At 45.3% G+C, this 26,731-nt stretch overlaps 1 protein-coding gene across 1 annotated transcript in view; it reads right to left on the bottom strand.

Annotated features, from left to right (window-relative positions):
- MCHR2 (melanin concentrating hormone receptor 2) overlaps nucleotides 1-26,731 on the bottom strand; it is a 1,568,356-nt gene that overhangs the window by 1,012,875 nt on the left and 528,750 nt on the right. The window contains exon 2 of the mRNA XM_069236760.1: nucleotides 23,100-23,248. The gene's annotated coding sequence lies outside the window, so the exon portion shown is untranslated. The remainder of the gene's footprint in view (nucleotides 1-23,099; nucleotides 23,249-26,731) is intronic.

A 26,731-nucleotide genomic window follows, 5' to 3' on the forward strand; every position in this document is an offset into this window, starting at 1 on the left:
TTCATAATGAGGGCCTTAGTGTCTATCTCTTTGCCCTGGCCCACACCCGGGGTCATTTTCAGGCTATTGGTGGAGCATTATGTGCCTTTTTTGCCATTTTCCTTTCAATGAGACAAAACATCTCAGGTCTGTTTCTCAGGCCACATTGATCCAATTCTAACAAGGGTGGGCTTACATCTCTCTATATGGTCAGCCTATACAGTCCTGGGCCTCTAAGGTGACCATGCCTCATGGAGAGGTGAATTTTCTGGCTCCCTGCCCAGAATTGCTCTCTGCTTGGCTCCTGGTGCTTTTTTTCTGCCAGTGAAAGACTCTTGTGCAGATTCTTCACAAACAGCATACACATGACCCTCCCTGCCACACATACGAAGCCCCAGAGCCTCCTGGCTTCTAGAGGGGCACATATGAGTCAAGGAAATCTGGGATCTAAGGAGGCCAGTGCCACTGGACCTGGAGAGATCCACCACACTCCTGGGGGGGGGGGGCTAGCTGGAGTCAAAGTCCCAAAGTCTATCCTGACAGACCATCAGATGGCTTCTTCTCCTTCCAGCTATGTATCTTTTCATCATCATCGCATATAGGTTCTTCTCATCTATCTCTACCTTGTGCAGGGTCCCGAGGGTCCAGCGCATTATTTTGGGGGAGGTGGCACATGGCCACCCTCTCAGAGCCGATTTTGGCCACAGAACTCCAATCCCCGGAGCCTGGCACTATATCTACAGGGGAGAGGACACAATGCCCCAGTCCAGGGGCTAACTTTGGCTAAAGGGACCTCATTCTCCAGGGCCTGGCCACCCAGAGCACCCACTTTATTGTAGTTACAGGCGGTGAGGGGAGCACCTGCCATGCACAGTTTTTTCATCAATAATTTCACTGCAAATGTTGCAGTGATATTAGCAGTGATTTCATGGAAGATGTCATGATTGATGTAACATGTGTGGTAATTAGCAGTGCATGGCACAAGTTATAGTTACCTTAGAGCACGAGTTATGGTTACTTAAGATAACTCTAACTATAGCTGTTGAACTTCCATGGTTGTGTGTGTATGTTGACAATCTGAACTTAGCTATAACGTCCCTCTAACCTTTGGGTTTTGTTCATGAATTTTTAAGGTTTTTATACATTTTATTTCCTAACTATAATGTCCCTGAAACCTTTGTTTTTTCAGTGAATTTCCTGGGCTTTGTTTTAACGTATAGTAATATTTAATTACCAAACATTAATCTAACCGCCGCCATGCACAGCCTTAGTTTTAGGGTGATTTGTCAAGTGGAGAGCGAGAAAAAGGGGGAGGTCCCAAAACACGTTTCCCCCATAAAAGTTCCAGTGGGGATTTTAGACTTGGCTACAGTCCACACTGGTGAATGAAATGGGACCGAATTTGTCAGAAAGCTAGATCTTGGTCCAGAAAGATCTCTTTTGGTGATTTGCTGTAAATTTGTTCAGTAGTTTTAGATCCACTCATCAACAGCAGTGCTACAACTTTTCTCTCAGGATCCAGCCACCATTTTGTCGATTGTGACATGGTTCCTGGAGGACGGGGGGTTAAAATAGAAATAGAATATAATGGTTCAGGATAGAGATATCCTTCCCTGATGAAAATGTTTTTCTGGGTTTGAGGGCCCGCGGATCCACTGTGGTGGTCAGTGCAGTCCCCCGTGCTAATCTGTGGTGAATCTGTGGATCCATAACCCAATAACCCAATTAAAAAAATACACACACTTAGAGACCCACTCACACACTCTCTCACACACCCACTTACACATCCACACAACCAATCACACAACCACTCAGACACCCAGAACAGCCACTCACAAACTGATACAGCTACTCACACACCCCCTCAGAGACCCAGAAAACACTCCCACACCCATTCACAGACCCACCGAGGCACTCACACACCCACCACACAATCACACATCCACGTACACACCCATACACCCCCTCACACACCCACTTACAGATCCATACAACCACGCACACATACTCACACACCAGACTCAACCACTTACACACCCACTTACACACCCACATACACACCAACATACACACCCATACAGGCACTCACACACCCACTCAGAGATCCATACTGCCACTTAGACACCCACTTGCACACCCATACAGCAAAGCCACTGACACCCCATTCACACACCCATACAGCCACTGACACCACTCAGAGACCCACACAGCCACTTACACATCCGCTGATACACCCACCTACCACACAGTCAAAACGTCCACTTACACACCCACACAACCACTCAAAAGTCTTGGGGTTGGCTGTATGCAGGGTGTTGGCTGATAGGCCTGGCCGCAGGCTGCACATGTCCATTAGGCCTTTTGTGCGTGGACAGGACACAGCCTATTCAGTTCTAAGTAAGGGTGTGGCCGTTATGTCACACCTAAGCTCCCAATACACAAATCCCAACTATCATTTACACTCAGTCATATGTCCAGAGACTGGCTGTAGGAACCAAATGGCTATGTCAAGAAAATGCCAGATTTCTAAAAGAGGCATTTTCAGAATTGCAATTTAAAATACGACTTCACATAAGAGTCTTAATTGTAGTTTCAGAGACACCAGACTTCAAGGGGTTATCTCTTTCCATTACACGTAGAACATATAATAAAGCAGTGGTCATTTGAACTCTTCCTGCAGTGGCACCAATGCCCAGATACATGATTTCAGTTCCTGTGATGTCACCAAGGACCAGAGGATGTCACTTCCTCTACCCTTGTCCTTTTTGTGAATCTACATCCATGGATCCAAAATCTCTGCTAAACAATCTTTTGAATGTCATCTGTTTTAAGTTAATGTACAAGACATAAAAGTAAAATTTGAAGAAAAATATTTTTGGGTGATTTTGCACTGTTAATCTGTTCATGTGGTAATTCATGTGTTCTATCTGTTAATTTTGCTCTCTCAAGCAGAATTCATTAAAAAAGTTTATTTTTATATGATAATTAATATATTTATTTATACACACCAATAAATATATGTAATGCATTTAATTAATATTACAGAACTTAGTTGGAAATTATTTTAATAAACCATGGAATTCACTTATTAGCTTGATGACAAACTTTACTTAAGAGAATGCATTGTATCCAATAATATTACCAGAAAGGAGCAAAACCGAGATGACAGACTCCTTCCTTTTTTGACAGAGGGAGATAGTGAGGAGGGGAGTAGCAGCCTTAGGGTGTGTGGAGCTCACACCCATTTGGACTGCCCCACTGTGCAGCGTATAGCAGCAGGCCAGATCATTGTCTGTTTGCCACTTTCTATTGCTGCCCATATGGAATTGTAGGCAGGTATGAGTTTGGTTACCAATTGAGACTTTTCATCTTGAAGGGACAACCTGGTTTTCATGACTGGCCTGGCCAGCTGGAAGTGCTCTTTTTCCTGAACTCTTGTGGGTCCTCCAAGCCATCACCACTACCTGTCACCCAGACATAGAGGTAGTTCCACAATTTTCTGATTCAACAGCCAACCTCTGCACATCACAGTGAGTGCATGTCTTTTCTTAGTAAGTGTAGTGCATATTTGTTTCCTCACTACAATCTAGCCTGTTGCTCACTATCTCTATCTCCCAACTGGCATAGAGTCCTCCTATGTGCTTTTCCTACCCCTCCTGATGTCCCCTTGGTTGCTGCCAGTTTCTTAACAGTGAACCACTGAGAATCAGTATTTTTATCATTGAGACCAGCTTGAGTGATTGATTAAGGGGTAATAGGTACACTGGAACTGTGTTAAGGTACAACGTGGCAGCACAACATCCTAGGCATCTCTAGTAAGAATTGCCAAATATTATTGCAGCATATTAGAACACAGAACCGGGACGAAATGTGTCTGTTCTACATCATTTTCCTTACAAGATGCCACTGATGAAGTGGAGAGATACTACTGTACAAGTAAATTATTAAAATCAGTATCTCCCCCTAGTTACCAGGCATCATAATATTTTTTTCCCAAAATTGAGGAAAACATACAGGATCACATTTACATTCTTATTTAGGCCAGAAGAATATGTGTGGAGTAAAACATTTAATTTAACTGGATACTTTCATTAAAATTTGTAATAAGGTGTGGAGTTTCACGCAGGGATATAGCCCACCCAACTTGGAATGAAGAGCCATATAGGGGCAAAACTAGGCCTGAACTCTGGGGGGGCTAACAGAGGAATCAATGGAAGCGGGGCTAACACTTCAAACAATGTTGGGAGCTATCCTTGGAGCCAATCCAAGAAAATAAATGCATTTAGCATTTCAAATATATTTATTAAACCCAAAATGATTATAACAAACATGTATAAGTGGATTTGACAATATTTATAGGCTACTTTCAGAGATCTTTAAAAAGGAAAATGAGCGAGACTTACAAAACGCAGCTTCCAAACATTTCAATCTAAAGTAGTTAGGAACAGTTTTTGCAAAGTTATTTCAAGATACCAACCCCTTTTGCCAATTCTCTGCACAGTTCTGTCTGTAAAATGATGAGCTCATGAAATATTTTCAATTTCTTCTTCAGAAAAATGCTCTTGTCTGACTGTTGGTCAAAGGTACATTTTTAGTCTGCTCATCAGGATATTGCAACATATGCTTATTTGAGGCTCCACACATGTGCAAATCTCAGGACATTGAGCTTAGTGAGTCAATTGATTTGTGACTGGCAGATCTTCCATTTGATTCCTAATGCATCTTTCATTCCTCCTGAGACTGAAAATGAAAACATGGAATTACTCTGCCAGGAATCTGTGCTATTCTAAATCAAAAACCAAACAGCTTTTGTAGCCCCACCCATTGAGCACTTCTCATATGAGACGATTGAGCAACATCGGTGGAGGATGCCACCAAGCCCACAGAACTGACAAAAAAAGTTAGTTACCTTAAAAAAACTTTGTGACACATTGAGTTCTAGCATAGAAAAGACATGTGTATTCCTTTAGCTCCAGAACACATGGTAAGTGTGGCTGATGGCCAATGTCCTTCAAAAAGATCACCTCCTTAGAAACAGACATAGGCCCTCAATATGAACATGGCAGTCTGGGCCACTATGGTGGCGGTGGCGGTAATTACCGCCACCCACATGGTGGCCCAGACCGCCATATAATAGACATGGCAAAACCGCCACTGGCGTAACTCCGCCACCGCTAGGCAGCCTGGCGATGGTGGAGTTACATATCTGACAGGGCAGCACCGCTGGATAATGTACATGATTCCACCAGCCTTTCCCTGGCAGTTTACCCCACCAGGGAAAGGCTGGCAGAATGGGTGCCTCAGGCCCCATGGGGGAAGCTGCACTGCCCGTGTACTTGGCATGGGCAGTGCAGGGGCCCCCGTGCACAGCCCCGTGAGGCATGTCACTGCCCAATTTACGGGCAGTGACATGCGTGACGGGTGCTGCTGCACCCTATGCACTGCTACATTGCCACCGGCTCCATGTGGAGCCGGCGTCAATGTACAGGCTCTGCATTCCGCTGGGCCGGCTGGCGGAAACACTGTTTCCTCCCGCCAGCCCGGCGGAATGATCATTATGTGGCTGACGGGGTCCTCGGCATGCTGGTAGTCTTTTGTGGACTGCCAGCACCGAACTCGGCGGGTTTTCCTGCCGAGTTCATAATGAGGGCCATAGTGCCACTTAATAGGATATGTTATGATAATAGTAACCATGCTTTTAATTTTGTTCTGAAGCCCCGGGACATAAACTGTGAAATCCACTAAAATAGCAGTGGCAGTGTTGTTTTTAAATCCTACAGGGGATATGCACATTATAAAATGGTAGAATGCAACATTTGTATCAAATTTTGCTAAAATGCTTATGAAAGAAATTACCATATTCTCTAGAATGGTTGTCCCCAAATGTTTATACTAATTGTTTCAATTAGCCTGGCCTGGGTAGAGAAGGGACAAACGTGAATTGCACTCAAGAAAGAAACAATGTAAATAACATGAGCCCTCATTACAAACCTGGCGGTAGGTGTTAAAGTGGCAGTAATACCGACAACAGGCTGCTCCACCACAAACACCAACGCCGGCAAAGACGACGACGGTGAGTACAGATGCCTATCACACAAGGGAGGGAGGGAGGAAAAATAGAGTGACACACACACACACACACCACCCCCCACTAACACCATACACATAATCAGCTGCATTACTAAAACATTTTTACCCTGCAACTCGGATGAATAATGCAAGGACAAAATGATTTTGAAAAAGGGAATGTAATGAGAGCAACACATCAAGACAAATAAGCCAGGCAAGATAATAGATATATACATATTTTCAGAAAAAGGGACACAGCCCAGTCCACAATGTTTGTAGGCCACATGGCCACAGGCCAAAGTCCAAGGCCACACATGTCACCTGCATCAACACGGACAGAACACTGCAGGGGCATCAGTTGGTAAATAGACTGGCACCTCAGGGGGATGGGGGCACCTCAGCTGGGAGATGGAACAAGACCACTGGTTCTGGAGGGGGCAACATGCCCTGTGCTTGGTCCTGAGGAGTGCAAGGCCACAGATTCTCGAGTGGGTGATATGCCCACTTGCTCTGGAGAGGGCAACATGCCCTGTGCTTGGTCCTGGGGAGGGCAAGGCTATAGTCTCTCGAGTGGGTGTCTTGCCCACTGGCTCTGGAGGGGGCCTCGTGCCCTGTGCTTTTGATCCTGGGGAGTGTAGAGTATGCATGTGTCTTACCCACTGGTTCTGGAGTGGGCCTCGTGCCTTGTGCTCTTGATCCTGGGGATTCTTGTCTATGTGGGTGTCTTACCCACTGGTTCTGGAGGGGGCCTCGTGCCCTGTGCTTTTGATCCTGGGGAGTGCAAGGTTAAAGTCTCTTAGGTGGGTGTCATACCCACTGGAATTTGCAGGGGGCAGACCACACAGCAGCCCATGTAGGCAGGATTACATGCCGTCCGCCGGCGGTGATGGCTGTTCACTGGAGGTTGTGGTGCTGGTGGGGGGGGGAGGCTCCTGCCCATCCCCTGCAACCTCCGATAGCTGCTCACTGGAGGTGTTGGTGCTGCTGGTGGCGGGAGGCTCCTGCTCATTCCCTGCAACCTCAGACGGCTGCACAACCATGGTTTGTGGTGGGGGCTCCGTCACAGTTCCTGCCCCAGGGACCCTGCTCTTCCTGCCTCCTGGTACAGGCTCCTTGCTCTTCGTGGCAGCTGGGGCAGGCTCCTTTCTCTTCTTAGCAGCTGCTGCAGGCTCCTTTGTCTTCCTGCCAGCTGTGGCAGGCTCCTTTCCCTTCTTAGCAGCTGGGGCAGGCTCCTTTCTCTTGAGGCTGCCTAGTGCAGGCTCCTTCAACTTCAGGGCATGTGCCCTGGATCCTTTTCCACCACAAGTGGGTGTGGTGACGACTGGGCCCATTGACTGGGTGGCTGAGGTGCTTGGCTGGGTTCTTCCTACCCTGGCCACACATGCAGGACAGGGGAGGGGTAGGGAAGAGGTGGATAGGAACAATTTTTTAGGGACATTGGGGAGGGAAGAGAGAGAAGGAATGGGATTGGAGGAAGGGGGAGTGGTTGTTGGAGGTGTCTGATTTTGGGTGGATGCTGTTGTGAGGTGGATGGCTGTTGGGTGTCTGAGTGCTTGTGTTTGTGAACCTTAGGAGGGGGACAGACACAGTGGGAGAGGACACAGGGGACATGTGCATGGCTGTTGTGGAGGTGTCTGCCAGTGAGGTGTGTGTTCTGCTTGGTGTGGTGATGATGCTGGCAATGGGCGATGATGTAGTGCATGCAGGTGTGAGTGTAGATGGAACTGGAAGGGAGGTGGAGGAGAAGGAAGAGGAGAAGGGGGGACACAGTGGAAATAGTGGATGTTGGTGTGTCTGCATCTGGATGGTGTTTGTGTGTGTGCCTGTGGGATGAAGTGTGGTGCTTGTGTTTGCCTGTACAAGTCTTGTGTGTTGTCTTGTGTTCCTGGTCATCTGCCTGTGTGCTTGGGATGGGTTGGGGTTGAGGAGAATGGGACTGGGAAGAGGAAGTTGGAAACAAGTACAATGGCTGCCATCAGAGAGGCCAGAGCCTGGATCGATCTCTTTTGGGCCGCCAAGCCAGTGTGAATTCCCTCCAGGAATGCATTAGTCTGTTGCATCTGGGCTACCAGTCCCTGGATGGCATTCACAATGGTTGACTGCCCTACAGAGATGGATCTCAGGAGGTCAATAGCCTCCTCACTCAGGGCAGCAGGGCTCACTGGGGCAGGGACTGAGGTGCCTGGGGCTAAGGAGATGCCCACCCTCCTGGGTGAGCGGGCACGGGCAACTCGATGAGGGGCTGCTGGGAGGGGGGTGCTGGTATGGGGCGTGATGGCTGTACCTGCAGCTGGGGTGGTCACAGAGGTGTCCGCCACCATCAGGGAGCTTCCATCGGAGGAGGTATCTGTGTCAGAAATGTCCCCTCCAGTCTCCGCTGTGGTGCTCCCCTGGCCCTCTGTCCAACTGGTGCCCTCACAGTCTGTGGACTCTGCTTCCTGGGTCCTGTGTGATGCAGCTTCCTCCGTTGCTGGTGCCTCTGCTCCTCCGCCACATGATACTAATGCACATAAGGACAGTGTGACAAAACAGTAAGGGGGGAGAGACAAAGGATACACTTGGTCAGTGGCTTCACCAACACCACCATTGGCATACATAGCACCCTCACACATAGGGAACAGGCATACGCAATATGTCATAGCACTACCAGAGAAACAGTTATTAGCCAAGGCATGGGGAGAGGCACACACCGTCAATACAGCACACCTGGGACTCACACAGCCCTGACCAGCAGTGGATGTCTACAAGCTAGGTTTTAAGATTTTTTCCTTCTGAACCCTAGCCACCAGGGGACCTACGCTGCAAAGTCAGGCCTGGCCTAGGGGCACCCACTGGCACACACCCCCCACCCGGATACCACCCTATCATACGTAAGTTGTAATGATGGGCACTGTAGTGCTGTGATGCCCTCAAGCACCCATCCAGCTCAGGATAGGCCACTGCCAGTATGCAGGGCATCAGGGGGGTCAGTGTTCCACGGGCACCCCTTCCTCGTTGGGAGGCCATCCCCAGCTGGGCCTCCGCCATGTTCCGTGCCCAGCGTCTCAGGTCCTCCCACCATTTCTGACAGTGGGTGCTCTGCCTGCCATTGACCGCCAGGGTCCGCACGTCCTTGGCAATGGCACACCATATACCCTTCTTTTGATGGGCACTGACCTGCAGAGGAAATACACACAGGAAAATGGAATTAGTAAAACAGTCCTGCCTGTTACACTAATGGCCCACCATACCCCTTCAAATCACCATTTACACACACATGGCCCAGCACACAACCAATACGCCTCCCAGAGGACATTCACCCACCCCCCTTACACAAGGACTACACACACACCACTTGATGCATTCATGCCACATGCATCGTGCCCACACTGTACTCACCTGTTGGTCTGGAGGCCCATACAGCAGTCCGTACTGGGGTAAGACCTCACCCACCAGCCTCTCCAACTCCGCCGAAGTGAAAGCTGGGGCCCTTTCCCAGGCACACAGGCCATGGTAGGTTCCATACACAGGTCACAGCAGCACATGCAGTGTAGCTCCTCTCCTGTTGAAGATCAGGTAGCCAGTGAGGGATGAGATAAAAAAATGGCAGTCACGTCCGAGGCGATGCATACCGTCACTACCGGCGAAAATCACCATTGGCCACTGTAACCCATAGGGCCCAATGTTACCCAATGAGGAGTCCCACTGCGGTTTCTGACCACCTCCCGCAATGGCGTACAAGGTCAGCGGAATTACCTCACTTCCACCTGTCCCTCCACACAGGACAGGCAGGCGCCATTTCAGGGGAGGGCAGGCCCTGGAAAATTGCTGTGTCACTGGTGAACTTAGGACGTACTGGACAAATCACACTTACCCATTACAAGTTAACAGCATGCAAAGTTCTGCTGTATCTCCATTGTTCAGTGACCGGCTCCTCACTCTTTTGCCCCATAGATTGCTACCGCTGCAGATGAATAGGAGATGCAGACATACCCCTGTGTACAGACTCCTGGTGGACTTGGCAACAATGGAGGACAGGCACATTATCCTCAACTATAGACTGGCTAGGGCCACAATCACAGAGCTGTGTGCCCAATTGGAGCCTGACCTGATATCTGCTATCCGTCACCCCACTGGGATACTCCTCTTGTGCTAGTTTGATCAGTGCTCCATTTTCTGGCCACTGGTTCTTTCCAAGTGACAATGTCACAGTCAGTGTTCTCAATAGTGCTAACAAGAGTTTTGTCTGCCCTGATTAAACACATGTGCAGCTACATTGTATTTCTCCAGGTTGAAGATTTGGCCACAGTGAAGGCCGAGTTCTATGCAATAGGACATATTCCCATCATAATCGGGGCGATTGATGGAACACATATTTCATTTGTCCCCCGTCAGAATGAACAGGTGTTCCGTTCAGAAATCGGATGAGTTTCCACTCTATGAATGTACAGATGGTGTACTTGGCAGACCAGTACTATCCAGTACATCTCCCACATCAATGCTAAGTATCCTGGATCAGTGCATAATGCCTTTGTCCTGAGGAATAGCAGCATCCCAAATGCGATGGCCCAACTACAGAGGCACAGGGTGTGGCTAATAGCTGAGCCCTGATTTCCACCCAGTATATGTTGGTGTATGGGTATTGTGTGGGCCATATGGGATAGTGCGGCTAAATGTTGTCCCTCAAAATTTGCAGGTGACTCTGGTTACCCCAATCTATCATGGCTGCTGACCCCTGTGAGGAATGCCAGGACATGGGTAGAAGAACGTTATAATGAGGCACATGGGTGAACCAGAAGTATAATAGAAAGGACCTTTGGCCTCCTGAAGTCCAAGTTCTGGTGCCTCCATCTAACAGGTGTATTCCTGTGTTACTCACCCAAGAAGGTCTGCCAGATAGTGGTGGCATGCTGCATGTTGCACAACCTTGTCCTGAGACGCAATGTGCCTTTTCTGTAGGAGAAGGAGGCGGGAGATGCCAGTGTGGCAGCAGTGGACCTTGTGGACAGTGAGGATGAGGAGGCAGAGGATGAGGATGAGGACAACAGAACATCAGTGATCAGACAATAATTCCAATGACACACAGGTAAGACAGTGTTACTTCACATTTCAGTGACATTTGTTTGAATTTCTGTGGCACTGGCATGCTGTTATTTCCCACTTCACATATGCTCCTGGTGCAGCCAGCTACAGGTAATTGATCTATGCTCATTTTCTGTACAGTTGAATTGCAATGTTTGCACCTGTTTCAATTAATACATACTTGAAAAGTTTGACATAATCCAAACTTATATTTTCCAAGGGTATTTATTGAAGTGCTAAAAATATTGAGGGGCAAGTGCAATGGGATTGGGTGATGATGGAAGAAAGTCCAGGGTAGAGTGCCAGTCTGTTTGTAGCACAGGTGCATTGTCCAAGGGGACATAGGAACAGGAGCCATGGCAGTTCAAGTTGGACAGGGTGACTGAGTGACACAAGGGTGACAATCAGGAGAGTCTCATTTCCTGGTGGGGGTCTTGGCAAGTGTCTCTGGCTTCTGTCTGGATTGCAGGGCACGTTTGCGGGGTGGTTTATCTTCTGCAGGGGGAGGGGTGATGGTGGCATGTGAGTTCTGTGGCGGGGCCTCCTGGCAACTAGCGGCAGCTGAGGTGGAAGGCTGTTCAGATGTCTGGCTAGTGGCAGGGGCCCGCTGTTGTGATACTGCCTCCCTCATAATGTTGGCCATGTCTGCCAGCACCCCTGCTATGGAGATCAGGGTGTTGTTGATGGCCTGCAAGTCCTCCCTGATCCCCTGGTACTGTCCCTCTTGCAGCCACCTGTTCTCTGCACATTGTCCAGGATCTGGCCCATCGTGTCCTGGGAATGTTGATATGCTCCCAGAATCTCTGCAAGTGCCTCCTTGAGAGTCTGTACCCTGGGCCTGTCCTCCCCCTAGCGCACAGCAGTCCTCTCAGTTTTCCTGTTGGCCTGTGCCTCTGTCCCCTTAACAGTGTGCCCACTGCCACTGACCCCAGGTCCCTGATTGTCTTGGATATGAGGTGTGGCCTGGTGTCCCTGTTGAGGTGGACACACTGCTGATAGACGTGTCCTGGGGACAGAGGTGTGGGTACGCTGGGTGGGTGCTGTGGTGGTGTTTCCTGATGGGGGAAGCTCTGTGGTGGTGTGTGACTGAGCCTGGGTAACCGGCTGTCCAGAGGTCCCTGAAGGGCCAGGTTGGTCATCCAGATCCTGAAGACCAGAGTTGCTGCCATCACTGTGGGCCCCTTCAGTTAGGGGACTAGATAGTGCTGGCAACTCCTCTCCGGTGACATTGGCTGGGGTACCTGTGGGGATGAAAATGATGTGTAATGGTCTCTATATCTGACATATTGTGCATCCGTGGCTTGCCTCTTTGGTTGTATTTGCCCTGCCAGCTTTCACTTGTGTATGGTGGTGTATAGTAGCATTGTTAGTTCTCTATGGTATGCATGCCTTAGTGATGAGTGTCCATGCAGGGCTGTGAGTGGTGTCCATGCATTGTTAGAGCATGCAGGGCTTGACATTGGGATGAGTGAGATGTGATGGTGGGGTTGGTGGGATGGAGTGGAGTGATGGGAGTGAGGGTGGGGCTTGTAATGGCATGCAGGTAGGGGGTAGTAGTAGTAGAGAGTTGACTTACCAGAGTCCAGTCCGCCTCCTACTCCGGCCAGGCCCTCAGGATGCAGGATTGCCAAGACTTGCTCCTCCCATGCTGTGGGGGAGGAGATGGGGGTCCACCGCCAGTCCTCTGTACAGCGAGCTGGTGTCTTGCTGCAATGGAACGTTCATTCCCCAATAGGTCATTCCACCTCTTCCTGATGTCATCCCTAGTTCTTGGGTGCTGTCCCACAGCGTTGACCCAGTCCACGATTCTCCACCATAGATCCATCTTCCTAGCTATCGATATCTGCTGCACATGTGCTTCAAATAGCTGTGGCTCGACCCTGATGATTTCCTCCACCATGACCCGTAGCTCCTCCTCTGTGAAACGGGGATGTCTTAGTGGTGCCATGAGTGTTGTGTGAGGTGTGTAGGGGAGGGTGTGTTGGATAATGTGTTGGGGTGTGTGATGTGGAGTGCATGAGTGGTGTATATGTGTGAGTGGTGTGTGGCTCTGGTTGTGTCTGTGGTCTTGATGTCTCTCTGGTGGCAATGGTTTGTAATGGTAAAGGGTTGTGCGTAATGTGGGTGTGTGTTTTATAGTGGTGTGTGTGGATGTGGTGTGTGTATGGTTGTCAGGTGTGTGTGTTTGAATTGTCCAGTGTGGTGTTGTTTTGCATGTGGGTCTCCATTATGATGCGGCAGTATGTACCGCCAATAGTTTACCGCCGTTGAATGTCCGCTGCATTGATTCGTGGATCATAATGTGGTGGACGTTGTTCTGTTGGCGTAACGGTGTGGGTTTTGATACCTCCAGTTTATCACTGACCTTTGGTGTGGCGGATTTGTCTGTGTGGCTGAATACTGACGGATTGGTGTATGTTTGTCATAATATGGTTAACGGATATCTGCTGCGGCGGCGGTAAGTTGGCGGCAGTCAGCGTGGCGGTAAGTGGGATTTACCCCCAATGTCATAATGAGGGCCATAGTTACCAATGTTTTAATTGTAACACTGGAGCAGGTAATGCACAAAGTAGTGTTTCCATTGTGCAAAGGTTTTGCGAATTTAACGTGTTATACACAATGTCATAGCTATGCTACTTTTGATAGATCCTGTTTTAGTTTGGCAGCAGCATAAGGTTACACAAGCACCATACAAGTATATTGCTGCCAAATTAAGATAGTCTGAAGGAGCAGGACTAATCGACGCCAACCGTACACATGGGAAGTGCTGGTGTTCTGCCTCCGCAAAACACACAAGGCATTAATTAAAGCAATTTCTACATATTTCTTACAATGCATTCTGAGATACTGATTATAGAGGTGTTTGCTGTAGGTGGTAGAGGTGACCCTCTGGTTAAAAATAAATTAGATTTGGAGGCTTCACATAGCTGAGCTATTTCTCAGTCTACACCTAGGTCAGGCAACAGACACCTGAGCTATTCCTCAGGTGAGAATGCTCCATCTCCAAAGGACAAGAGACACAACCCAACATTTGTGCTCAGTTGTGTTTAACATTTGCTACCAGCTCTGCATTTAGTGCCTGAAAGCACCTAGTGCAAGGATGTGTGTGTAATGGATAGTTAGCCTAAAGTGCACCAATGAAGGGAGAGAAGAAAACAGCACCATATCTCAGTTTATATGGCACAGTTTACCTTATTTAAAAAGACGTGGTGGTATCTTGCTCTCTGCTCTCTTTCTTTCACACAATTCAGCACAACCTTGATTGCTGTACTGCAGTGAGTGAAAAGTTAGCAAATCTTCCCTGTAATCCCTACACGTTATGCAGCAGCCTTTCTTATACTCTGTCTGCTTGCTGTCACAGGCAGGGACCTCACAGAACTTATATTTACAGAGTGCAAGAGAGGGAAAACACACAGATAGGAAAGATGGGGGAAGAAAAAGATGGAAAAACTATCACAAGCAGAAAGCAGGAACCTGCAAGAACAAGCATTTGCAATGCAATAGGTTTCACATTTGCGAGAGTTTGAGCTATAAGCACAATCTCTTTTATCTAGCTGTTTTGGTTTGGAGTGGTTCCTGTTACTCGAACGGCATGTACACTGCCAGAGCAGGGGCACTGCAAATCAAACCTGAGGTGTTTTGGCAGAGCTAGTTGTGCCTACATTTGCGGCCAGCTAAGTACTGCCACATCTGAGTTTGAAAAATACACCACATTCCTAACATAAGGCAAAAGGTGAACAGGCTTATTTATTTTTGTATATTTTCTAGCAAACCTGTTCTAGAAAGTTCAGTGGGCTGTGCTAGTTATAAGTCAGAGACCTCGAATCACTCATTCGCCTGGCACCTGCAACAGTCCCACCGACCATCCAGATCCATCAGATTACAAGAACATCTTCCAACATTACCTCAGGGTGTGCTTGTCTGACCTCACAACACACAAACACAACCTGCACACTCCAAGCACACAGATATAACACTGAAAGCTGCAGTATCTTAAAGATTGCGAACAACCCACAAAGGAGTTGTGCCGTTCTATGCGCTGTACCCAAGACAGCTCGCTGCCCCGTGACTGGAAGCAGACAGAGGCCCAGCAGATCTTGGAGAAGCAAGATCTTGGGCTACTCGCCCAAAGTCGAAAGTGTGAGTCACAGCCACCAGAGGCTGAGAACAAGTTCTTGTTTTTACTGTGCATGGAACACAAAAAATAGGGTAGAGGAGTCAGCGAGGGCCTGCTCAGATGAGGAGTGACTTACAGGGTCACCTGGAGGGGAAGCAGGCATATGGACAGGACAACACATGGGCCAGAGTGCATATAAATAACCTCATTTGGTGGGGTCAGTGGCTGGTGTGACTCTGCGAGTGGGCAGGGATAAGATGAGATGCCCAAAAGTGGTGTACCGCACCCAACACACTACAATGAACGGTCAAAATAAATGTCCAATTTACAGCACTTTGTAAATGCAAATCACTGCACTAGAGAACCGCTGTAAACTGTTCCACCTAAGGCACCATAACCTGTCAACCAGCGCTGTAGAAAAAAACACCCAATAAACATACATGTAGCATGATGGAGACCCACACGAGGGCCAAAAGAGCAGCAGTGCTGAGTACGGAAAGAAACTTGCAGCTTTTGGAAGCTAGGAGAAATGCAAATGAAGTCAACCATCCCGCAACGGTGTTCACGATGACTGTTATTGGCATATTTGCGTGCACATAATAAAGAGTGCTGAGTGCTCTCGTAAATTAAAGTGAAGCTTGGCTCTATGAAACTTCAAAGTGGCATGGCCACCACAGAGGGTGAAGTAGAGACACAATAAACAATGGGAGCCAAAAAAAGACATGCATAGACATAGTGACTCACAGAGAGTGATACACACAGGCACCAAGACTGGAGAAGCGTGTCTGCAGATGAGATTGCTGATGGGAGAGCTTTAATTAATGTCTCTGTCACCTGGGTTCGCCTACCTCGGATGTACACACACCTCTTGTCATACACGAGATGCAGTGCACAGTCCGCATGAATGTGGGGGAATAAATACTCTATGGGAAACGCAAGACGCGCAGGCAAGGGGCAGGAACCGGAGACACACAATGAAAGTAAACTGGTAAAAAAGGAAAGCGCTTGATTACTGCAGAGTGAGACCGTACTGCATAGGAAAGAAAAAGAAAAAGTAGTTCAGGAACCATGCGAAAACATGCTGCGCATGTTTTCAGTAGTTGGCTGGTGCTCTTGAGGAGGGCCAAACACCGGAAAAAGCACAATGTACGCATGCATTTCACTAATGAGACCAAGGGAATTTTTAAAGGCAAGCTCACAAATAAATTAAAGTGATGGGCGTGCGTTGGGAGTGGTTAAAAGCCCAACAGAAAGACAACAGGTTGGAAGCGCATGTGAGCTCAACCTAAAAAAGGACAGGGTGTGTCTGGTAGTGGATTAAAGACTACCATCTTGCTATTCAGTGTGTCAACATTTAATTGCTCCAGCCGCCGGCTCCTGAGCAGAGTTGCATCACAATCTTCCTTCCACAAATTAATCACTGAGGACAGTCCCCTGACTTTTGGATTACATCTGCAAAGTCTTCCTTCCTTATGATGAAGGTAACTCTGTTGCAGCGTTCTACATCACCGGACAACGCTTCAAGAAAAGATCCACAAATCAAAGAATTTAACATTGCTGCACAATATAAATAAGGGCCATAAGACCACGTTATGAACTTGGCGGTATACATGACAGAAATGGCTGATCTGCTAACTCTATCACCAGCAGCCTCCTATCGAATATTTATATCTGAGATTTGAAGTTTAGGAACTAACCATGATAAAACTTTGGTGCAAATTTATGAAATGTGGTGCATCATGTCATGAAGCGCCACTTTTCTTGCACCCCATCGCACTCCCCCCCAACGCCACCATGTGAGCGCCGTATTTATTAAACATCGCAGCAATGCGCATGTTAGGGAACTAGCTTTATAATGTTTGATGCCAGTTTGGTGCTTGGCAGGATTATCGCCAAAAATATTCACGCTAATCCTGCAAAGTGACAGGAGGCCCATTGAAAACAACAGGAGCCTCATTTTAACACCTGCCTTAGGCCTTAGGTCTTAAAAATGACTCTGGAAACTGTGCAGTGGAAATTCATAGATTCCACGGCTCCATTTTTCTGGGCCTGCTAACGCTGGAATGCCCCCCTTGCATACATTATGTCTGGCACAGGCATAATGTGACGCAAGGGTTTACAAAGTGACGCAAAGCGTGCATTGCTCTACTTTGTAAATGTGGCACAGTGCTTTTGCCAACCTAATACCAAATTAGCGTAAACAAAATTATGCTAATGTCGCGCAAGTGGCGCTAAGTGCTTCTTAAATCTGGCCCTTTGCTTCTGGCAGTTAGAGAGGTAACTTTCTTCTGGAATAAAAAGGTGCTGGAAACATCCATGAGAATGAAGGGGATGTAAACAGTGCTAATAGGATGAATCCAGGTATAATACTGAAGATGTACTCATAATATATCCACTCATTTAAAACAGATTATAGAACCAGATACATGAATGAATTCTACTGTCGTAAATTCCGTGAACCATAAACAACATGATTTGAGATGTAGTCTATTTGCAAGTTCCATATTCAATTTGCGCTAGGAATTTTGTGAAGCTTTCATAATCCTAAGTACTAGTTTGCTTGAAGGAGACAAAGAAGTTCCCCTCCTATTTGGAAGTCGTAATGGGATGTACCATTGGTTAGCAACTTCAGGTGCAAGGTGACACACAAACTTTGGGGGGACAGGAAAAACATAGCGGTTGGGTGGGGGGGCAGACAGAAGGGGTGGGTGTGGTAAACATAGGTGCAGGTTCACATAAAGGGGCAGCAGGGGTGAGGCAATGTTGAACACAGAGTGACAGCATAGCGACAGGCATGTCCTGTTCTAGGATTTGTCGGGCCCTGGGCAGAAAGGAAACATGCAAAGCCCCCTCTAATTTGTATACCATATGTGACTTCCTTGGAAGTTGAACTGCCCCCCACCCCCAGTGGCAAAATCGGCCCCCCCATCCTTCCAGCCTCCATGGAAAAGGGCTGATGCACCCTCAGGCCAGTTCGCCCTTGCACCTCTTTCATAGCCTGTAAAGGGCTGAAAGAGTTGCATAGCCTTTGAAAGGGTTAAAAGAGGGGGGGACTGACTAAATGAAAATGTGTTTCCCGCAGTGCTTTTCATTAGACCTGATTGCTTCACATAACTTTACAGTGTGTCTTGCCTACCTGGACCAGGGTATAGGGCTCCCCTCGACCCCCCCAGAAAATAGACAAACCTCACTGTTACTTAACTGGGAGAAGAACAACTGGATCAGTGTGCCAGCCTGACTGCAAGGCACTGGCATGAGGCTCCATGTTGATGGGGTGTGCGCGAGCCCTTGTCAGCTGCCCACACTGCCCATGCCTAATGCTGGACCCGGCAACAGATGGCCCACCACAAGGCTGCATAGCAGACAGGGGCATACAGAGGGCTAGCTCAGGTGGAGCAGGCCAACATACGGGGCTGCATTGTGGAATGGGGTACACATAGAAGCTGCGAGTGTACATGCACACAGAGTATTTGCACTGAAAGTAGGATCATACAGGGCGTCTGTTAGTGGTGTTGAGGGGCTCAGAGGGAGTGGAAGGGCTGGGCAATGTGACATATAGTGGCTGCATGAGAAGCATAGGCACACATAGCAGCTGCAGAGAAGGCGGGGGCTCCAAGAGAGGCATGCCAGGGAACAGCAAGGTGGTATATAGGAAATACTTGCTATGCCAGCAAATCCACAATCATACACCAACAAACCTACCATACACACAAATACACTCACTATTGAATGTCATTATTGCTACTTTCCTACATCCAGAAGCTCCTCATCAAATGACAATAAAAATGCTAAAAATTGTAAAACAAACCAAATTCCCTAAAAAAACTAAAGTTGAAGGGAAATTAAGGTTAACTAATATGTTAATGGTGGCTTCACCATAAAAATTAAATAAAGTCATAAAATGGTCTTATTAAGGTACAACCTTCACCTTGTATCATAAACCTGCTGAAAACTTAACTCCAACTCCATCATATACTCTTTACAACATTAAAAACAATATCAAACACAAAACAACCAACTACATAATACACATTATTAATGATATCATGAGTGAACACATCTACTTTCATACGTGTGTCCACCTACCATCATATGGCCAATATATGGCCACCCACCCAACATTATTGGTGACTGCACACCACCGTTAAAACCTGCACAACCACCAGTCTATGTCCAAAGATTCCTTATCAGACAATCACATAGCAATGTTATTACACCTACACACAGCATACATTCATACACCCCCTGGAATGCTCTCACAACAGCCTCCTAACACACTCCTAAAGCCACATCATACACTAATTTACCTGCCATCATACATCCATTCATGCCAACACATGGGCCATCAGGGACCCACACAGCCACCCTCTAACAGTGCTTTACACAGACACCCCAATAAACTACTCACACCGTTGCTCACATTTGTTTCACATTTACAAACATAATCGCAACTGTCTTAAAACATGTTCATATCAACCTTTCTCGTGTAGTACCAGGAGCAGAAGCTAAGATTGACCTATTACGGCTGAGTTAGGACACAAGAAGAAGGGGGCATCCTTGCTTACTGCTTTCATTTTATGGCAAAGCCACTGTTCTCATATTAATTGAAGTTAACTTCCTTTCAATTTTAGAATTTTTGGGACTATCTGTATATGTCCACATGTACATAGTAGCCTTACACAGTGTCAAATCAAAATCACACTTCACAGCCCAAGTGGGTTTCTTGGTCTGGAGTGATACTTTAAAATGCACAGCAACAATATCATGACTCACTGAAGGAGAAAGAGAGAAAATACACAAAGGCTAAAAAACTAGGGAACATGAAGGAGCAGCAAAAAGAACAGCGGTGCACACTAGAAGAAGACTGGGTGTGAATCATGTGCAAAGTGAGAGAATCCACTAACTTACACTGTTGCCAGGTAATAGATATATTTTTTGCATACTCAAATACTGGTATTGTCTGAACTAGCTATTTATAAAAATGAATTACCTACTTCATTATGTTGCCATCTACAGTCTTATCCAGTAACAGTTTCCCCAGGTCAAATGGCCACTGCATACCTACAGTGAAGTTCTCTGTCTCTGACGTGGAGTTCCAATTGTAGGTTCCCATATAGGGGATTCATCTGCCATTTCACACTTGGTGTGGGTATGGGAATGTGGGCTTCCACTCCCTGTGTGTGCCAACCCCTGCTGACCCTGGTGCTGGCACTCATACTCAATAATTATTGTGACACATTCTGGAGTGATTGTGATCCCTAATCCCAACATCTATGATCATTCAGAATTGATGTGTTGATCCAATGCTGAACACTTCAGGCTTTGAGGAAGAAATAATCCCAGGTAAACAATGTAAATGTTCTTATTGTAAAACTAAAAGCCAGGATGACCCTGCATTTAAGTCTTCTTCCATACCTACACACATGCAATACACATGCAAATGTAGTAGGAAGCACCTGGACTGGATAAGCTTATCACAGTTAAAGGGGAGTGTGAACTAGAGATGCTACCTGCCCTGAATGTAGTTTGCATATGCATGTGAATTTTTAGATATTTTGATAATAATGTGTCACAAAAGTCCAATTGAGATTTAACTTGGTGTACAATGCACAGAAGTTACAGAGCTACCTGTGCAATAAGACACAGTTGTAGAATGTGTCGCAGCAATGAAAATATCACTAACAAACCAAAAGGACAGAGCCATATAGAACACCACACCAGAAATAAAGCCACTGCATGTGTCATTTCACACTACGCGAAGTGTAAAATGAAATAGTGCATTTTCTGTATTTTTGACTAACAGTTCACACTGTATTATGGCCACTAACCATTACAATGTGGACCATGCCCATACCTGTCTCCTACACCTAATTCAAGTCATTCGATCATGGACACCTCTAAAGTACTTTCACCTTAACATGATGTGCTCAGTGAAACAACACTTCACATGACGTTTCCCTCCTGATAATGAACAACACAACAGCTAATGGTGTAACACACCATCTTGTGTTGACCAGATAATCAACCTCCTCATGACATGCAGTGGGAACGTCATGTTGTTGTTGGAAGAAATACCAGAAGCACTAGTACAGGAGAAAGCTGCCAGAATACATAGAGGGTGCATTACCAAACTTCTTGTCGAATTTGCTGTGTCCAAAACCTCAGAGACAATCATTCAGGCTCCCATGATGCTCCCAGAGAAAAAGGATAATATCCACAATTATTGCAACAGAATACATAACTGCCAGAGCCGTCCAGCCACAGATGTGAAGGCTAGGCCAGCAACCATACATGCAGATGTAAACAACATAAAAACAAACCTTGAGTCATTTACTGCCATGGGAAAGTATGGTAAAAATATGAACTCCTTCTTAAAAGGCAGAAATGGCACATTAATAGACAGTAAGGAAGCCTTTCAGGACAATGCACTTTTCAAGGCTATATGAGATAGATTCTGTGATATATCAGCAAGGCTAGACAAGTCAATCAAGAATGCCATTGGGGGGGCTGTCTGATAATGTAAAGAAAGTTTTAGTGGCTCTTGGTGTCAGATTGTGCTCAAAACAAGGACAATACATGTGACTGCTAGACAAAACAAAGTCGTCACTGCCCAGATGACCAAGTCCCGCAGGGATACTGCATCAACTCTCCATAGGATAGTTGAACTGCTGAAGGTGAACCACCCACTGCACTATCTCATTGGATATTTGATGAAGAATTACTTAACAGTGCACTTCATTGGCACTATCATCAAGCAGGGATTCAAAGGCTCCAGAAGAAGGGTAAACTGCTTCTTGCCCCACTGCATGCAGAACATGGTTTACAGATTTCAGTTAATGAATAAACACTAGAACTTGGCAAACAATGAAACCAAATATTAATTTATTTTAATTTCATGGGATGTATTGAAGCATATGATAATAACATTGGCTTCAGTCATACATGGAGTCAAGGTATCACATTTATGGCTACTTTTACAAATCAAGAAGTTGAGAAGGATAATCTTCCTTCTTGTCTGTCTATTCCGAGTCTCTGTCTGTGCTAGACCTATTGGTGCTTCATTGTGAGATTACACATTGATCTCCAGGTGCTCCTGAATAGGCATTCCACTTTGTAGAACAAAGTTGTGTAATATACAACATACAACAGTCATATCACAGACAATCTTGTGGCACATGCATTTGAGATTGTTCAAAAAAACATTTTCAGTGATGCCATGTGTTGGAGCCTCTGTCTGCCAGGGAATTTGTGAAGGGTGCCAGCAACTATGGACCCAAGGCATAATCCTAGTCATATAGAGTATAAAAATGAGTAGAGTAAAATTGTTGCCTTTTAATCTCTTATCTGTTCAAGGGATTTGATGGCAATGTGGTCATACATGACATACTAGTGTATGTTTCAACACACCATTTTCAATGTATTGTTTGAAGGTAAAGTGCCTGAAGATGTAGGAGCAATAAGCGATTCCTTTGTTAACAGTATTTGGCTACTACATTTTCAAAGTAGTATTTGGTAATACAGATTGTGCATTTATTGAGTATGTGTTTTTGTGGTTTTTAAGTTTGTAATGTAAACAATTAGAACCAGTGCAACATTTCTTCAGTCAGGGTGTGTGAGAACATGGACATTTTCTAACATGTGGCAAGAAAGCTAATGATGCACTTTCTGACAACCTACTTACTTTGGCGTTTGCTCTGGCAGGCGTTTGCAGCTAGTATATGCATCATGGCAAGTAATTAAACTGAGCTGAAATTGCATGCACAAGGTACAAGGAGGATAACATTTGTTCAAGGGTCTTCAGTGGAATGTCAGAGTGTGGCCTAAATATTTGTTTGATTCTGTAATTAGGTATCACAAAGATTATCACCCTTACCTCACTTTGTAGGTTTTTCCATGCACAGAAGTCTCCTGTAGTCATTCCAGTCCAAAATATATTTTTACATTCTCTGTTTGCATATTACAACTCCCAGAGTGACTTTTCTGTTGACTCTGCTGGAGTGTTTTGGGTGTTGTTTATATTCCCTAAAGAATTTGAAAAAAATGTTTACACCTTTTTAAATCCATGCCATTTTGTAACACATTTTACACATGTAGTCCTCGTAATCATAAATGTTAATTCAGACAAGAACAATTTTATATCAAACACATACAATTGTAACTACAAAAAAAACGGAATAAATACAGACAAATACAAGCAATGAAATTTATATTAAAATCATTGCATCTAAAGTGTGGAAGAGCCTTTTAATTAACCAATATCAGGTACAGAATTAAACATGTAGAAATGACAGGTAGGGCTGAAAATGAGGGAGAAATGCATTTATTTGTAATTTCTGTGCTATCTTAGCTGCTGAAAAAGAACAAGGCAGCAATATGTGTAGGCTTTGGTTAAAGAATGTGCCATCAAGTACACATTTTACTTGATTATCATTAGTGACCTAGCCTAACAATATATTATGAATAACTGTTAAAATGTTTGTGGAGCCTTTAACAGTGGTCCATGTTATATACTATATTCTGTTTACCTTCACTCGCTCATAAATTCATAGAATGAATAAAATGTTCAAATTTAAATAACAAATTCTAACCTTCATGAATAAGCTGAATAGAAAGGTGCAAATGGGAAACGAGATGTGACTTGTAAAATATACATTACACTAACCATAAACCTTTTCTCTCCTATTTCTTATAATGATGGGAAATGGTATTCAGTAGATAGTTTAGTTTCAACAGTAAAGTATGATAAATCAAATGTCTATTCCGACATTAGTCGATTAAAGCTATCCTGTTCTCATGAAGACATCAGTGCCTGATTGGACAAACTGATGATGGAGACAAAGAAAGAGGTTACAATTGACCAAACTGTGTTATTCTAAAATGCATCTTCCTGGATTATTGTGGGAAGCATTGAAGCTTTGAAGCTTAGGCTCATTCAACTTTGATCATACTCCCCATTCTGACGCTGTTCACAGACACTCATTTAGATACTCCTCAGACTCATTTTAAGCTACTTTGAATTGGACACAAAGACCCTGATTACGAGTTTGGCAGATAGGAACACCCACCCGTCAAACTCCTGACAGGGTGGCCTGCCACTGGAGTGGTGACCTCCCCTCCGGCCCTATTATGACTTTCCCACTGGGCTGACGAGTGGAAACCAAGATTTCTGCTATTCAGCCCAGCAGGAAAATAGTGGCAGCATTGTTGCTGGCTCATAATTGAACATGTGGTAATGCTGCCGCCAGCAGGGGGCACCAGCACCCCCGAAATGCGCACTGTCTGCTGAGCAGTGCGCATTACGAGGGTGCTGGTGAGGAGGACACCTACACTGTCCATGCAACGGGTATGGGCAGTGCAGGGGCCTCCCTGGGCCCCCTGCTCATGTTCTCCAACAGACTTTTCATGGAGGCGAAACCGCCATGAAAAGGCTGGCGGAGAACCAGGTTGCAATCAGCAGGGTGGTGCTGCATGACTGCATGCAACCTGCACCCGCTGTCAGCCTGTTTGAATCACTGATCCAGTGCCAGTCCGACTGCCAGGGTCATAATGTGGCAGTCTGACCTCCACAGCAGGGGAGGTCTGACCGCCACCATGGTTCTGGTGGTCCTAGGTCATAATTAGGCCCTAAGATTCATTCTAAGACTCTCTGCCTGAAACTTATTTTGCTCTGAAATGCTCCTGAGTTTTTCAACGCTTTCACATCTCTAAATTGACAAACTCTTCATGGGTTACTCTGATTGACTGATCACCTTTTTTACAGAACCATCCTTTAGATTAGACTATGACAATTTAATTGTGTGGAATGTACTGCAGGAATTGTTCTGTTTAACACTAATTTATTGTTCTTTGCTAAAAATGCTGATTTTGTCAATAAGCATGAGAAGCTAAGAAAACTGATACTAAAAGTACTAAACCTTTTTTCAGCTCTCATCATTGACTAATATAAAATGTCATTGATAATTTGAAAATTGTTAATGTTGGATTTGCAGATTTGCACCTTTGAGGTGTGTCTCATAGAACCCCTCAAAGGTCCATTGCCTAGGATCCAATAGCAACTTTAAACTATTTATTCTGGAATTTTGACTCTCATAAGTGCAAGTGCTTGTTTTTACAGGACAGATTGATTATACAAGTAAAGAGCTTCCTTATTTAACCTTACATTTGTTGATTTAAAAATAGGTATTAATTTCACAGCCGTTAACCTAGAATAATAGAGCCACGTCAACAAAAAAGGTAGTTCATCCACCTTCTGGCCTATATTGCAAATACAATAGAGTACATTGGCCCTAGACCACTTGGTTACTAAACAAGCCAAGCATAAATGCCTAATCAAAATTTAACTGAGAAATTTTTAAGTGGAGTACTGTTGTCCGATAAAAATATTCCCTTCAACTTGAAAAAATTTACAGCAAAGAAACAAAAGACCTAAATAAGAGCTACACATTGAGGGCCCGATTCACAAAGGTAAACTTACACTTTTGAGCACGCCTATTCTTTCTCATATTCACAAACACAATGCAATAGTAACTTTACGACTGTGGAGAATCTGTAGTCAGCGAGGAGAAATACTCCAGACATAGAAAAAAAGGACAGGCCTATCTTTTTATATGTGGAGTTCACCACTCTGACTATGGTGAGTCTTTAAGTTACTATTAATTTGTTAGTTTGTGAATACCGAAAAAGAGTAAACATACACAAAAGTGTACATTTACCTTTGTGAATTGGGCCATCTGTTGATATTCTTTTCTAAACACTACATTTATATTTAATGATCTTCTTAAGGTTCAACGTTCCTTCATATCTCATTAGATATTTTAATGACTGAAAATAAAGTAGGACCTTTGGGGTTGCTCCAAACAGGAGGGGCCTGGTAGCACATCTATAAATATATTTGTAACATCAAGTTCTAAGAATAATAAAATCACAGATTGTGGAGGTTGTAAACCTGTGTTAGTAAGATTCTGAGGAAAAAGTAGAGGCATCAAATTATAGACATGCCCATCTCTTTGCACCATTGAAAGCCATGTCTCTATTATTGCTCTAAAACGTGCAAGAGTGCTGAGAGCAGCCAGCTCCCAAACTTAGACACAATTGCCACTACCTCATGCAATGTATTAACCATAAAATTCACACTTTTATTAATTTGAGTAGCTCATGTATCCTACTGGCAGAATCTCAGACTGAGATAGGCATACACATCCACCAATTCCACAAATGAGCTGCACACTTCTTTGGTACATATTCAATCCCTCCAATTAACATTTTACATTTTGAAACAATCAACTCCAGTATTGTCCATTCACAATACAGTTTGAAGGTGAATAACAACTTAAGGACTTATATCAGAACTAATATTGCTGCATCATATGCTCATATGAACAAAGTAAACAGGGGAATTAATGCACATTCGCACAGGGCAATCACCTCACATTCATTTATTGTCACATTCCAATTATTATTAAAACTATTAAAGTACGAGACGGGCGACAACTCTGTCTGATGACC

Source organism: Pleurodeles waltl, chromosome 5, assembly GCF_031143425.1.
Source record: "Pleurodeles waltl isolate 20211129_DDA chromosome 5, aPleWal1.hap1.20221129, whole genome shotgun sequence".
In the NCBI taxonomy this organism is placed as follows: Eukaryota; Metazoa; Chordata; class Amphibia; order Caudata; family Salamandridae; genus Pleurodeles; species Pleurodeles waltl.